Source organism: Triticum aestivum, chromosome 4B (genome assembly GCF_018294505.1).
Source record: "Triticum aestivum cultivar Chinese Spring chromosome 4B, IWGSC CS RefSeq v2.1, whole genome shotgun sequence".
Taxonomy (NCBI): Eukaryota; Viridiplantae; Streptophyta; class Magnoliopsida; order Poales; family Poaceae; genus Triticum; species Triticum aestivum.
In genome coordinates this window covers 620,949,697-620,966,566 of record NC_057804.1, presented here as the reverse complement: position 1 = coordinate 620,966,566, position 16,870 = coordinate 620,949,697, and the positions used below count along the sequence as shown (strand labels likewise).

Sequence of the window (16,870 nt, the reverse complement as noted above, 5' to 3'; positions counted from 1 at the left end):
CCGGTAGATCTAACCCGGGAAAGGTCGTGGAAAGCCCAGGGGTATTCACCCCTCGAGTGTACCAAATGGCATCGTCCTCTCCTCCGGGCTAGCTTAGCCCGTGCTTTTCTGAGCCGGGAAACAGCGGGGATCCCCCCGGGGTCCCTTAGAACCAAATGAGGCCTAAGTGTGGCTGCGAGAGGAGTTTGTGTAGCTGGAGAGAAAGGGAAGCAAGCATATTCTAAAGCTGGCTTAGCCGGCATGGATCAGCTTCAGGCGGAGTCATTTCTGGACGAGCTCATGTCTCTGCGGCAGGAGGATGCGTCGTCGCCGTGGGAGGTGAATCCGGGCGGTAGCATGATGTTGAGTGATCTCCTCTGCTACACCAACGAGAGCGCGGCTGAGGCCAGGAGCGGCCCAAGGGATGTGGCGCCGTTCGTGGACCTGCTTGCTCCATATCAACGACGGCACCTCTGCACCAGCCGTAGGAGGAGTTCAACTTCGACTGCCTCAGCGAAGTGTGCAACCCTTACAGGAGCTGCGCCGGAGGCCGCGTCCCAACCGGGGTCGTCCGCGCGACCGGCAGGGCGCTCGCTCAGTATCCCCTCCACAACGCCATGGTGGGGCACGAGACGAGCGGCAGTAAGCTGCATCGCGGTGGTGGGTCATCATGGTCGCCGGCGCCGTTCGAGTTCGGAGCAGGAGGCCGAGGCACCGGGGAGAGCTCGGGGATCACAACCAGCATGATCAGGGGCTGGGGCGTGGTCTCCGGCACCCACACGAGGAGCATGCCCAGCGGCGGCGCTCCGTCAAAGAACCTCATGGCCGAAAGGCGACGCCGGAAACGGCTCAATGACTGTCTCTTCATGCTTTGCTCCATCGTGTCAAAGATTAGCAAGGTGTCACAAGTAGAAAACGGGCCTTTTGTTCCGGTTTTAGAGGGCCTTTAGTCCCGGTTCTGGAACTGGGACAAAAGGGCCGAGACTAAAGCCCCCCCCCCCTTTAGTCCCGGTTGTGTTAAGAACCGGGACTAAAGGCCCTCCACGTGGCCGCTCTCTGGAGCTGCTCCACCTTTAGTCCCGGTTGGTAACAGGAATTTTTTTTGAAATTTTGTTTTTCTAATTTTTTTGATTTTTTTTGGTTTTTTCTTATTTTCAGATCTCTGAATTATTTGACAATTCAATCTTTAATCACCCCTCATCACTGCTCAATTATGAACCACTCATTCCAAATCGTCTAACTTCCCGGCCGATCACACATCCTCTCACTACTCCAGCCTGAGCACGCTTAACTTTCGAGTTCTATTCCCCCTAGTTTCCAAGTCTGCACTTGTTGTTTTCCTAACAATACTAAGCTGTCAATCCTATTAACCCTTAGGAGTTGAACTTGAGCATTAAGCACCGTTTGAGTTTGAAACTATTATTCTAAAAAACAATAATTATTTATTAACGCTGATATTTCTTGAATTAGTAGTTTGACCACAGTTTGACCATAGATTGACCGCAAAGACCAGATTTGACCATAGTTTGACCAGAAGTCAAAAAAACTAACAATAATTATTTATTAACACTAATATTTCTTGAATAAGTAGTTTGACCATAGTTTGACCAGATTTGACCATAGTTTGACCAAAAGTCAAAAAAAACTAAAAATAATTATTTATTAACACTAATATTTCTTGAATTTGTAGTTTGACCTTAGTTTGACCACAGTTTAACCAGATTTAATGAAAAGTTTAAAAAACTGAAATTTGAGCATATCTTTTTTGCCTTTCAATATTTGAGGATTCTAAAAATTTGCAAATAGGCTTACGGCGGTCAAAATCGGATGCGGATTTTCGTGCTGATTTTTTTGATATATTATGCCTTTTTTGACATCGTATGCAAAAAATATGGCCGTTTTACTTTTTCATAACCCTTTTTTGCAAAACATGTCCAAATTTAAGTTTTTAAATTTTTCTATCTAGTAGATGTAGTAACATAAATACCTCTCGGAGGATTTAAATTTTTGAAATTTTTATTATTATTATTATTTTGTTTCTTACAAAACTGAAAAGGCGATACACTGGGGGGGTAGAGTTTGAACCTTTAGTCCCGACACGAACTGGGACTAAAGGGCATCACACCCTTTAGTCCCGGTTCGTATCTCAAACCGGGACTAAAGGTCCCATTTGAACCGGGACTAATGCCTTCCCGGCGTCTTAGGCACTCGAACCGGGACTAATGCTCACATTAGTCCCGGTTCGTGATACAACCGGGACTAATGTGTACATTGAGCTGTGACCAAAGCCCTGTTTTTTTACTAGTGTGTGTTGCATTCGCATTGCCCTGACCTAATAATCAATAAAATGGCTAGTGGCCTCTTAATTTCTATCGAGTAACAGTTATCAACATTGAACCAATAGATCATACTGCAGATGGATAGAATTGCGATCCTCGGCGACACCATAGACTACGTGAAGGAGCTCACAGGTAAATATATCGTGGAATTAATAATTTCTGAAACACGCATTTTCGTTCTATTTTTTGCTTAAATTAATCTATGTTTTTCCCGCTAATTGAATTCGATCAATCGTCAACAATGTCACTGAATGGTGTGGTGTAATAGGAGGAAGGGAGGAACCGAGTGACGAGCACGGACGAGATCAAGCAGGCAATGTTCACCAGTGCAGGCTATGGAGGAAGGTGTCTGTAGATCGATTGTAATTTTGTAATCGTCCGTGAGTGCTATGTTCGAATATATTTGCACGATTTTTTTCTGGGGAAAATCTGCATTAATTAGTGTAGCTAGAGTGCTTATGTTAACTTTTTGAATAAGTGCTACTCCTACTTTAATTTCAGCTGTTTGCGAGTCAAATGTGACCAGATTGTAATAGTTGTGCGTGTGTCCGTGAGTGTGATGCACGTATGGATGTATCAATGTTTGGAGTGGAGTATTGGGATTGGGCCGACAATGAAAAGATACCAACTGCTGATGTATTTGGTTGCGAACTGTTGCAGCTTCTTGTTTCTGCTGTAAGTTTAGCTGTTCCCTCACACGAATGATGCGTCAAGTTTTGTTCCTGCCCATCTATTATGGGCGCATATGAACAAGCAGTAACTGTTGAAGGATTGGGTACACATATGGGCGCTGGGCGCATATGAACAAGCCCTGAGGAGTATCTGTCATACATACACTGTATACTCGGTTTGGAGGGGTGTAGACATGTGATTCGCCGTTGATATATTCGTTTCCATGTTTGGAGAATAGTGCACGGGAGGAATATATGCGCATTTCACATCATGTCGTTATTTTATGGTCTTGTCCGAAGTGATAGAATTGGAGACGTGTGCGCAAAACTTGACAGCTACGTATGTCGGCATGTATGGTAAAAAGATTGAGTGAAATTGTGATTTAAAAATGATGTCAACATGGAACTGAAGTTGCCCCTGTGACTGGCAGCGCCAGCGCGAACGAATCACTAGCCTTTTTTTATTTTAAGGCCTACAATTGGGCTTTTTTTCCGGAAAAACTTCTAATTTATTCATCTTCAATCATGGCAGTACAACGAATATCAAAAATAAAAATTAAATCTAGATTCGTAGACCACCTAGCGACGACTACAAGTAAACCCGGGCATGGGCAGCCCGGCCCGACGACCCGGCCCGAGCCCGGCCCAAAAAACCCGGGCCGGGCCGGGCCGGGCTTGACACTCAGGCCGGGTCCGGGCTTTGTTTTGCAGCCCGAAAGGTAGTTCGGGCCGGGCTCGGGCTTCTCTTTTTCTATTTTTCGGGCCGGGCTTTCGGGCTTCAGGCCGGGCTTGCACGTACACGTATTAAAAAACAGCGTTCGGGCCGGGCTTTCGGGCTTTGGGCTTGATTTTGGGCCAGGCTCAGGCTTGAAATTAGGGAGTATTTCGGGCTTCGGGCCAGGCTCGGGCTTAAGAAATGAAGTTCGGGCTTTTACAAGCCCGGCCCGGCCCGACGTTTGTCCAGGTTTAACTACAAGCACCGAAGCGAGCCGAAGGCGCGCCGCCGTCATCGCCCCTCCATCGCCGGAGCTGGGCACAACTTGTTGTAGTAGACAGTCGGGAAGTCGTCGTGCTAAGGCCCCATAGGACCAGCACCCCAGAACAGCAACGGCCGCCGATGAAAAATAACGTAGATCGGAAGGATCCAAACCGAAGACACACGAACATAGACGAACAACGACGAGATCCGAGCAAATCCACCAAAGATAGATCTGCCGGAGACACACCTCCACACGCCCACCAACGATGCTAGACGCATCGCCGGAACGGGGGCTGGGCGGGGAGGCCTTTATTCCATATTCAGGGAGTCGCCGCCGTCTCGCCTTTCTGAGTAGGACACAAACCCTAACAAGATTGAAAAAATGACTAAAAACGGAGCCCTCCCGCTAGCCCTTTCCAGGATCCACCGCGCCTCCATGGCCCTAGGGCCACCGGAGACGAGGCGGACCTGCGCCGGCGCCGGCGTGAGGCACGAACCCTAACTTTCTTTCTTGGAGGAGGAGGAGGCGGCGGTGAAGGAGGGTCTACAATTGGGCTTCAGCTCGACCCAAAAACACCAAAGACATAAATTTGGCAGGAGACAAAGGCATAAATTTGCGGGGCCTAAAAAATTGCCATCTCAAAAAACAATCGTAACAAAAATAAAAGGAAAATACATATAAAAAGTGAGTTTCGTATGACATCCACCTACATATAAAACAAAATTTGCCGTGTTTCGAGATTTCAAATACATGAAACACAGATTGAAAATTGCAATGACACAATGAAAAAGAATCCACCCATATGTAATAAGAAATTGCCATGCTACAAACAAAAATAATAATTTTCCATGGTATATACAATAAATTTTCTGTGATACAGATACATAATGAAACATATGCATGATAAAATTTGCAATGGTTTTTGTACGAGAAACACATGCAGAGTTAAATTTTGCCATGGTCCATCGCAACTTGTATAGAAAATGTTCTATAGATCATGGGAAATTTAGAGAAAAGTCTGTACTTAATCAAGGACTTTTTTGTTTTAAAAAACATGAAAAACTATTGGAAAAAATGCTGTAATCATCACATGGCAACTTGTTGAAAAATATTATTTAACACATGGCAAAATAAGAAAATTTAGATGTCTATATGTAGGTAAAATTTAGGAAATTTTATACTTTGACATGGCAAAGATCAAGAAAATTTTGTTTAGTGACATAGCAAATTTAGACCCAAGAAATATGAATATGTGTAGGGAAGTGGAAGTGGGAGAAATATCTGTACTAATGATATGGCAAAGTCTCTCTGAAAATGCCATGTGAGTAGATCAATTATAAGGACAGTAAAACTGAGCCTAAACCGAGCTCTTTCACGCACTTGCAATTTTGGCCGTCAGGTCGTGTGTTTGAAGTGTTTCTGGTCGTTAGATTGTTGTTTAGCGCTAACTAGGCCGCCTGTCCTAAGGGCTGCTATTCCCAAAGCCGTTTCTGTGGTCTCTGGTTAATTGGTCCAGTTTGGCGCACAAATATTCAATCCTACAAAGCCCATGAGCACACGATGACACGAGCATCTCCTCTCTCTCTCTCTCTCTTTGTCTCAAAAAAATCTCCTCTCTCTCGGCCCCGTTCTTTCGTCTCCCTCTCCCCGACCTCTCCTCTTCTCCGACCTGGCTGTGTTATCCTCACCCTCGTGCGCTGCCGCCCCCAGCCACTACCGGCGCGAACATCAAGCCACGACTCAATCTCTCGATCTCGATCCTGAGTGGCGGCGGCCACTGCAAGGCATAGGCATCAAATGGGGGGCGACGAATTTAGTTCAAATTTCCTCCATGTCATAGGCATCATGTTGCCGTCGTGGGCCGTTGGCCGCCGGACGGTCAGACCATCCCAATCTCGCATGATGAGCGTATGGAGGGGATGACCTTAAACGGCCATCGACACATTCTACCCGCCGGCCAAGCTGGATGCGATTAAGAAGCGCTGGGCCTCCACCAATTCTGCTGCAAGCAGTTGCTTGCCCCGTTCAGCATCAAGGTGAGAATCACCGGCCCGTATGTACCCTTTTTCTGATTTCAGGTTTTGACAAGGGAAGATTATGCACTTTCTTTGTTAGAATAAATCTGAGGCGCTCCGTCGATCTACCGAGGACCAAGCAATCACACGAGGCACGACACCGAGATTTGTTAACGAGGTTCACCGATATGGCTACATCCCCGGGGCATGACTACGGGCGCTCCTCCCCATGACATCGTCACAATACCGCACACCGGCCACTTGGGCACCAGCACACGCTGCCGGCTCCCCCTGCGCGCTTGTGCTATTATGTTGGCATAGGTTACATCGTGTGTCTACCCCCACTATATATGAGAGGCCTAGGATACAAGTGTCCTACTTGGACACGACTCCTACCCTGTCTACACACAGTCCAAAACCAAGTCCAACTGTAACCTACCTTGTACAATAATATTCGACACAACTCTAACAAACTCCACCTTGGCGAATATTCTTCACCATCTTGAATTCATCCATGCGTCGAACCTCCATGTACATTAGACTTGAGATACGCCATGAGCACCGCTGCTACTCCCAGACTGCATGTGACTCCACCTGCAACTGTAGTCCATTCTCGTCTTCTTCACAGTCAATTCTCGAGCAAAATTAAGTTCCTCATTACTTTACTTTGTGCTCCCAACTCCCGGAGTATCCGTTCAACGTCACCACGCAGCGACCACTGTATGCATGAAAATGAACAATTCACATATTGGACGCCACATATAAGAGTTACCTGAACTCAACATTACCGCTCTTTCTTGACCGCATGTCTGAAACTTGAAGGAATTTCACTGTCGCCCTGTGTCACCCTGAGTCAAATTCGCAGTTGTCTCACCCTTCCTCCGGATAGTCTCTAGCATGTCCCACATCTACAGCACTCCGCCTCCTTCTGTATATGTCATCCGCACTTTGCCATGTGCACTGAACACCACAGAATATACGGCCATGTACTCTCTCAGCTTTTGACAATTTCAGACTTTCCACCACTTTCACGGATTCTCCGTGGTCAACTCCTGTCCATCAACCGGCACCGATAGACCCAGTCACCAACTTGAATCTGGTACTCATCAACACTGCTTCAGCACCCCTACACACTTTGTCTGACAACATATCCGCCCCCTAGTGCCTTGGCATATCGCTGTGTCTCGTGCTTACCGCACGCCTCGCCGCTATAAACCGCGTCGAGCCTCTGCTGTCCTGGTCGAGTCTCCCGGGTAGCTAGCCCACACTGCCTCAACCCCCCACTGTAGAGAACCACCGATCATCACCGACCGATGTCGAGTATCACGTCTCCATCAGACCATTGGTACCCAGTCCGACCCACGTGTCTCTCGCTATCCCGCTGAAATAGGCTTCGACTCTCCATGCATTTACGCCGTAGCCCCTCCATCAGCACAGAGTGAAGTCATCCATCAGACTCCAGCTCCACCTTCAACATAACTCCATGGTGGTTGTACGTGCCACCCCCGTGCCCCGTCGACTTCAAACTCTCATGTGTACACAACCTTCAATCAACCCTGCACCATTGTCTTGTCAAAGCCGAACAAGCCCTCAAGCCTGCACCACGTGTTTCCACGCCCCAGAAGTCGGCCACCATCAGCATCACGCTCCTATGTCGTCGTCGCTGAAATTACCACCATCTTCTGCTTTGACCGACATCCCCGTCGATCCGTCAGACAGTCCAGTCCGACCCAGCCAAAGTTATCCAACTGCAACCATGCTCCACCCCGCGTCGTGTCCGCCCCGCACTTCTCCGTGCATTGCTTGACGCCCTGTGTTTGCATGATCCTGTCACAACATGCTCCAGACTCCTTCGAGCCTTATACGCACGTCGCAAATCACCGGCCTCGTTTTCCCTTTATCTGCCCTTTCAAACAACAGCACCTTCAACCATCATGTCTTCTTCTCAACGTACCATGCAAAGAACACCAGAAGCAGTCCCCTTTTAGTCTTCTCGTACTTGTAGCGGCAAGCTCAAGCTCACCTTCATGCATGTAGCACCCGTGACTCTTTTTGACTATCTTCTTGTACTTTACTTTTCCAGGCTATAGATCAAACTGATGGTGATCGGAACTCCCATGTTCTAACACGCTGTAGCAGCTCCCTTCGGAAACGAATCCTGCTTTTTTCCTTAACAAATCGCATGCACATGTACGTACAGCCTCCTGCAACTCTCCAGCACTTGCGCTTTGTCCCGGTTCCCCTCTGGGAAATTCCTATTTGACGCTAACTGCATCAAAATGTCGGGCATTCGCACAGGCGATCTCCCCCGAGCGCAAGACCTGGGCCGGCCCACTTCCTTACAGCGAGGCAGCCGGTTTTGGGAACCTTCCAGAAGGTTCCCTGAACCGGTTTTTTATTTTTATACCAGTTTTATTGTTTTCTTTCGTTTTCATTTTTTATTTTTCTGTTTCATCTCTTTAATCCTTTTTTTGTTTCTTTTTCTTCTTTCTTTTATTTTTTCTGTGTTCCTTTTTTATTTTTTTGTTTTTTTATTTTGAAAATTGTTTGAGAAGTTTAAAATTTGTTCGTGTTTCTAAAGAATGTTCAATTTTTAAAAAATGTTCGTGATTTGGAAAAAATGTTCATCATTTAAAAAATGTTCGGGCATTTCAAAAATTGTTCTTGTTTTACAAAAAATGTTTGGAATGTTTTTGTTCATTTTCTTCATAAATTTAAAAAAGGTTCTTGTTTTCAAATTTCCTCCACAAATTCCAAAAATTCTTCATATTTTCATTTTTAGGAGTTTAAGATTCTTCCACTTTAAAAAATCGTGTTTGCAAATTTTGTCCAGGAATTTCAAAATATGTTCACATTTCCAAATTTGGTTTTGGAATTTGGAAAATGTTCCTGTTTAAAAAAAATGTTCATCATTTTCAGAAAATGTTCTTATTTTTTAAATTTCTGTTTCAAAAAGAATTACTGTTTGCTTTATTAATTTACAATTTCGATAAATGTTCACGAATTTCAAAATTTGTTCTTGTTTTCAAAAAATGTTCGCAATTTCGAAAAATATTCGTGTTTCAAAAAATGTTCTTGTTTCCGTAATTTGTTCACAATATTGAAAAATGTTCGTGTTTCAAAAAATGTTCAAGTATTTCAAAAAAATTGTGAACTTCTTTAATAAAACGTTCAAAATGTTTGAAAATTTTCAATTTTGTTCACAAATTCATAAATGTTCGCAGATTTAAAAAATGTTCCTCTTTTCCAAAATTTGTTCCAAAATTAAAAAAGGTTTGGTCATTTCATAAAATGTTCGTATTTTCATAAAAATGTTTATTTATGAAAAAATGTTTCTGTTTTCATAATTTGTTCACAAATTCAACAAAAATCACGTGTTCATAATTTGTTTGCAAATTTAAAAAAATTCGGGAAATTTCACAAAATAGTTGTTTGAAAAAATGTTCATAATAGTGGGGCGTTTTTCATATTTGTTCCTGTTTTAGAAAATGCTCGCATATTGAAAAAGTTGTTCATAGTTTGAAAAATGTTCTCGTTGTCAATATTGTTCCCTTTTTTTACAAAACATGTTTGAGTCATGAAAAGTTAGTTTGCAAATTTCGAAAATGTTTGTTTTTCTAAATATATTGACATTTGTGAAAACGAGAACATAATTTGTTTGGGTAATTTCATAAAATGTTTCCATTCTGAAAAATGGATTATTTATTCAAAAAATGTTTCTAAATGGATATATTTAGAAAAATTATGTTCAATAAAATTTTTCTAAATGGGTATATTTAGAAAAATTATGTTTCTAAATGGATATATGCACACACGTTTTGGCCAGATATTTTACCGATCTGCTTTCGTAATTTTGCTGCTGCCTTATATCTTTAGGTAGCGCGTTGCACATTTTCCACTAGGCACAGCTGGTCGTGCTGGCTAGGTGTGCTGTCCTCTGTTATACAGGGCGCGGGTTCGATTCCCAACCGGGAAGCCGTTTTTTTTTTCACAGCGCCAAACGTAAAATGGGCCGGCCCAAGTCACTTATCCCCTGCGCGAACCATCGTCAGTTTGCCGCAAAAAGCGGCAAATAGGAGGGAATTTCCTATTCGCCGCTCTTTGCGGCAAATTGCCGAGATCGAGGGGATCGTTCGAGCTGGGCCAGCCCGTTTCACTGTTTCAACGTCCCTGGTTTTGGGAACCTTCTTGAGGTACCCAATCGGTTTTTTCTGGTTTTGAGAAACTTCTAGAAGGTTTCTGATCCGGGTTTTTTCTTGTTCTGTTTTTTTTCGTTTTTCTTTTTTTCCTTTTTTTCTTTTCTCTCCTTTTTCCTTTCTGCTTATTTTTCTTTTGTGTTTATTTCGTTTTTTTCACTTTCCTTTCTTTCTAATTTTTCATTTTCAAATTTATTTCAATCGTTGTGTTTCATTATTTTGTTCATAAATCAAAAAAAAATCCCAAATTCTTCGCGGTGCACGCGCATCATCTGGGCAAAACGGGCGGCCGATCTTGCATGCATCTATGTGTTAATTTTTTTGTTTTATAGTACATGTGACTGTTAGTATTAAATGCGAATACACTGATTACCATATTGTGAAAGAACAGATCCACACATATTTATTTTGGAGTTCTAAATTTTAAAAAGTCATATCTTTCAAACCGCTCGTCGGAATTCAGATCCGTTTTCACTGCTGGAACTCTTGCGACGAGATCTTTGAAACTAGATCCCGCATGGGTATATTTCGACGAAATTTTTTCGATGCCAACTTTGTGCTATATTGTGCAACTTTAGTACTGTATTGTGCAACTTTAGTACTGTATTGTGCAACTTTAGTACTACATCGTGCAACTTTTTCCAAAACTAATTTTTGGATCTGTATGATTCAACTTCCTATGAGATTGCAATCTAGCAACCACGACAACTTTGTTGTGCAACTAGTCTACTGTCCCGACCAACTACCTACTAGTCGAGGTGCAACCCTCGTTCGTTGGCTTGTAATGTAGTCTAGTTGCACACACATATGCTCAGTTGGCTTGTAATGTATCACATTTTAGAGTCCGCTTTCAAAAATTGTGAAGGAGTTGATTCTTTTCTCTACTACTTAGATGTACGTATCAATGCAGGAGACTCCATGGAAATAACTTTGACGGTCTCATTCCACCGGGTTTTTCTAACCTTATCAACTTGGCAAATTTGTATGTCCTTCCTACTTCAGATTTGGTGACAGCTATTGTGCACTTAGTGCAAAAATCGGGCTTGTTCTTCACTAACTTTTATATTGTAAAGGCGAATAGGTGATTTAACGGGAGAGGTGTCTTCATTGGCTTTTGTGGCTAACATGACATCGCTGAGTACTCTGTATGGTGACATAGTTTGTTATTGTTAACCTTTTATTAGTTTGCACTTCACAACTTTGTATATCTAAGCATATCTGAGAAAATCCTAAACCTCTTTATTCTCTTCCTACAGAGTTCTGAGAAACTCCAGAATATCTGACAATCTTGCTTGAGTGGACTTCTCAAAATTTGTTAACCTCAATTATCTGTAAGCAATTTTGGACAAAACTTACGAGTTTAACATTACCGAGGAACTGTTTGGAATCTACTGTGTAGTTTTTTTTAGAACATCTACTGTATAGCTTAGAGTAATGTATGTTTGTTTTAAATGTAGTCTAGTTGCACACACATTAATGTTTAGTTGGCAGGATTATTGACACATACATATGCTCAGTTGGCTTGTAATGTAGTCTAGTTGCAGACATATTGATGTTTAGTTGACAGGACACTGGTTGCACACACATATGCTCACTTGGCGCGGCAATGTAGTCTAGTTGCACACGCATTGATGTTTAGTTGGCAGGACTATTGGCACACGCATACACTCAATTGGCGCGGCAATGTAGTCTAGTTACACACGCATTGATATTTAGTTGGCAGAATGACTGTTGGCACACGCGTATGCTTAGTTAGCGCGGCATATAGTCTAGTTACACACATTGTGGTATTTAGTCGGCAGGAAGACTAGTTCGTCGAAACATCCCCATATGGGATCTACTTTTGAAGAGCATGTCGCGAGGGTTCCAACTGTGAAAACAGATCTTAATCCCGAAGCGCGATCTAAAAGTTATGACTTTTTAAAAATTTGAAAAACCCAAAATAAATGCGTTCATATATGTTCTTTGTAGTACTTTTTCTAGTACGTGATACTTTTTCTAATTAGAATTGTTTTATCAATTGGAAGGGACAAATTACCTATTATGGATTAGGGACCAAAATTGCCTGTTTTAGACCGGCCGCTCGGGACGACTAGCGAGCAGCTGGCCGCTCGCTAGATCGGTCCAAAAAAGTTTCAGGATTTTCATATTTTTTGTACTTTTCTATAAATGTCAGAATTTTGAAAAATTGTTCCCATTATAAAAAAAGTTCACAAATTTCGAAAAATGTTCGTATTTCAAAAGTTGTCCTCAAAATCTCCATTTTTCAGGAGTTCAAAAATCGTTCACGTTTCAAAAAATGTTCGCAATTTTTCAAAAAATGTTCAAAGTTTCAAAAATGGTCGCGCTTTAGAAAATATATTTGTGTTTATGAAATTCTTTCATTATTTTAAAAACGTTCGCAATTTTTCAAATATGTTCAAAGTTTCAAAAATTGTTCGCGCTTTAGAAAATATGTTCATGTTTTAGATTTTTTTGAAGTTTTAGAAAAATGATTCCGTTTAAATTTGTTCATATATAGAAAAAGTGTTCGTATTTCAGAATTGGTCGGGATATTCAAATTGCACCTAGTTTCAAAATTTTGTTCTGGATTTCAAAATTTGTTCCCGTTTTAAATTTTTGTTCGGCAGTTCAAAACAGTTTGTGTTTTAAAAGTTTTTGTGTTTTTACAAATGTTCTGAAAATTTACTTTTTTAGCATTTTAGAAATTTTTTCGAATTTCAAAAGATGTACCTTTTTCATGTTTTTTGTACAAACTAAAAAAATGTTCACTTTTTGGAAAAATGTTCGAGAATTTTAAAATATCTTTTGCAGATTCGTCGGATGTTTCAAAGTTTCAAAATTCTTTGCATTTATCAAAATTCCTTAATTTCCAAAAAGTGTGCGAAATCTGAACTTTTGGTTGCAATTTCTTAACTAATGTTCAGTTTACGCCGCTGCTCATAGTTCTTTAGAATTCAGGCTATGCACCCGTCAACAAAACTCTGTAGGTGTACTGGATAACATGGTTAGTTTAGTAACCAGAGATCCATGGTTTGAATCCCAGCTCGCAGGTGCCGCTGTTTTTTTGCGCATTTTCCTAACGGGCCGGCCCAGTCGGGCGCGTCCTATGCGAAGGGTCGTCCTTTTGCCGCGGAATGCGGCAAATAGAAGCTCCCAGATAGGAGGTCCCTCCCCTCTGGCCATGCACAAGTCTCGCCTGCAGCTCCCAGCAGCCCAATATGGGCCTTGTCAGCTCCAGCCCAGTGCCATGAGCCACCTATTGCACCGGTCCGTAGTGCAGCCCAGCCATGGGCCACGGCCTGCTATGACTCCTACCGTAGTCACTAGCCACCTTGTCTCGATCGCTACGTCTCCGACTCTGAGTCCTGACGCACGTTCCGACGCCGCCGTCTCCAAGTTGCTTTCCGATCGGATTCGATCCCATCTGCTGACTGCACGCACCAGCCGCCCGACCTGCCTCGAACTGAATCGATCTGCCTCCCGCTTCAAATTGCTTCATGTAGTCGCTCGCTTTCGGATCGTTTTCTCGTCCGCACATGGCGCTCCGCTGGCGATATGTTTCCTGCGAACAACCTTGATCCAAGCCGAGCTTTTCCTCTACATCAACGATCTGCGGCCTCCTCGAACCTTGCTCATGATACCACTTGTTAGAATAAATTCGAGGCGCTTCATCGATTTACCGAGGACTAAGCAATCACATGAGGCACGACACCGGGATTTGTTAACGAGGTTCACCGATATGGCTACATCCTCGGGGCATGACTACGGGCGCTCCTCCCCATGACACCGTCACAATACCGCACATCGGCCACCCGGGCACCGGCACACGCTGTCGGCTCCCCCTGCGCGCCTGTGCTATTATGTTGGCATAGGTTACATCGTGTGTCTACCCCCCACTATATATGAGAGGCCTAGGATACAAGTGTCCTACTTGGACACGACTCCTACCATGTCTACACACAGTCCAAAATCAAGTCCAACTGTAACCTACCTTGCACAATAATATTCGACACAACTCTAACATCCTTACTGTTAATTTGATCTGCAAGCAGTGAACAGTACAAGATATACGCACAATGAAGCATACATATATGATGATGGTATTTAAGGTGCTCTTCACAGTGCGGCCATCACTTCTGTTTGCCTGGTAATATTTGACATTTGGCATAATAAGATTAATAATACCCATAAGTGATCTTTATTGCCCAAACAGTGAGTCTACAATGAGATTTTACCATTCCTGCAAGAACTTAGAAGTGCTCTGACATAGATAACACTATATACTGTATAGTAAGCACTGAACTTAATTAACTCCAATTGCACTAGGTTAATCATTCTCTTCCAAAATTAAAATGTTATAAGTTATATCAACAACTTTTCCCATTTGCCATTAGTAGTTAAATACTACTGCATACATAAACTGATATAGGATAATTTCAGATATACTTGACAAAGTGATAGATGAAGGGAAGGCCGAAATTCACCTGCAACAATTTTAGCAGAAAAGTTGCCGTGTGGCCGGTTAGAGATATAGTAAGGGTGAGAGCTAGGAACACATTAAAGGCTAAGTCTGGCTAAATGAATAGCAGATCGACGAATTTGTTACCGGAGCAGCGGCTCACCCTGTAACGCTTTCTTATATGCAGTCGAAGCCCAGACGGGACTGATGAGAAATCATCCTTCTCCTCTATGTGCAACGGATGATGGTTCTGGTTGCGTACTCAATAAGGTGAGTTGGCTGTTGCTTGATTTAAAACTGGGACCATAGTTTCTTGATTTGTCCTGTGGCAACCTTTTTTTTCTGCCAGGTTGTTTCAAACAATTATTCTTCTTCTATGATAAGTTTTTTTTTGCGGAAAAACTTTCAATCTATTCATCTTCAATCATGGTTGTACAACAAATACCAGAAATAAAAATTACATCTAGATTCGTAGACCATCTAGCGACGACTACAAGCACCGAAGCGAGACGAAGGCGCGCCGCCGTCATCGCCCCTCCATCGCCGAAGTCGGGCACAACTTGTTGTAGTAGACAGTCGGGAAGTCATCGTGCTAAGGCCCCATAGGACCAGCACCCCAGAACAGCAACTGCCGCCGATGAAAAATAACGTAGATCAGAAGGATCCAAACCGAAGACACACGAACGTAGACGAACAATGACGAGATCCGAGCAAATCCACCAAAGATAGATCTGCCGGAGACACACCTCCACACGCCCACCAACGATGCTAGACGCACCGCCGGAACGGGGGCTAGGCAGGGAGACCTTTATTCCATCTTCAGGGAGCTGCCGCCATCTCGCATTTCTGAGTAGGACACAAACCCTAACAAGATTGAAAAAATGACTAAAAACGGAGCCCTCCCGCCGGCCCTTGCCAGGATCCACCGCGCCTCCATGGCCCTAGGGCCACCGGAGACGAGGCGGATCTGCGCCGGCGCCGGCGAGAGGCACGAACCCTAACTTTCTTTCTTGGAGGAGGAGGAGGCGGCGGTGAAGAATGAGGGCTTTGTCTTTTCTTCTATGATAAGTTGATAACACTGAGATTATCAAGAAAGGATTCAGAGTTTTGCTGAATCCAGATTACCACACACATGATGCAAAATTAACAACCAGGACTTTGAAAGATGGATGACTGTGCCTATTACGTGGTAGAAATCAAATAACAAAAGCAGAATATAATGTTTGTGAAGGTGTGTGTACTGTACATGCATACTGATTGATGTGTTTTTTCTGTTGTTCCCTCATGCAGCTGTGTCCATAGATATTGATCTATATACTTATTGTTGTGCCAATTGCAGGAGAGGGGAGAGACATGCGGGCTGGGAGTTCTGGATTTGATGTCGTCACACTGATCAATTCCATAATGCTAGACGAGAATCCCGTCGCCATCGATGCCTTCCACAAGGTGGTCGACAGAGCTTTTCAAGCCACCACAATCCCCGATGCTGGTGTGTTGTCCCCATGGATGTGCCTCCCCCCTCCCCCTCGACGCCAACTCTCCTCGGACAGTCCAGAAGGACTCTAGGAACAGCACCTCGGCTGGCTCGCCATGTGTCCCAGTGGTTCGCATCCCGCAGACCAGTAGGACTCGAGAAAGAGCACCTCGCCCAGCTCGCTATGTGTCCCGAGTGTTCGCCATGTGCGGTAGCCCCTACCTCCGCACTGGCGTATGGTGGCTTCTTCCTTCCTGATGTTCAATTCATAAGCATGATCATGTTGTGTGATAGAGTGTACATTTGCTCGGAAGAAATAGGTGTCTGCTTATTTTCTTTCTTTAGATGTTCTTCTTTATTTTGTTACTCCTACATCCATGTGCCACCAAGAGATTACGCTTGAGATGCTGGCTATGGGCCAGGTACTGAGTTCACGTGGACTGCCATACCCCATACCTTCATGTTTTAGTATCTATATATGCATTAAGGATATACAATTGCTTACTTTGTGTTTCTCTGTCATTCAGGCCATGGTACTATTTGTGTTGTATGCGACAATTTACATCTGTGAAGGCATCAGGCAACGGTGATGAACCCCTCTTATCGTGATGGCGTGAGGTGACGGTAGAGACTCAATGATGACGAGCAGATTAATATGAATGAAACTTCGCCCCATGATCTCCATGAAGAAATAAATGGGTTGGAAATTAGGTACCATTACTCTGCCCGATCTTCAATCTTCCACACCGAATAT

The 16,870-nt window shown here is 43.5% G+C and overlaps 1 pseudogene; it reads left to right on the top strand.

Moving 5' to 3' along the window:
• The first annotated feature begins 240 nt into the window (after positions 1 to 240).
• LOC123090291 (transcription factor BHLH3-like) lies at positions 241 to 16,687 on the top strand (annotated as a pseudogene).
• The last annotated feature ends 183 nt before the right edge of the window (positions 16,688 to 16,870 follow it).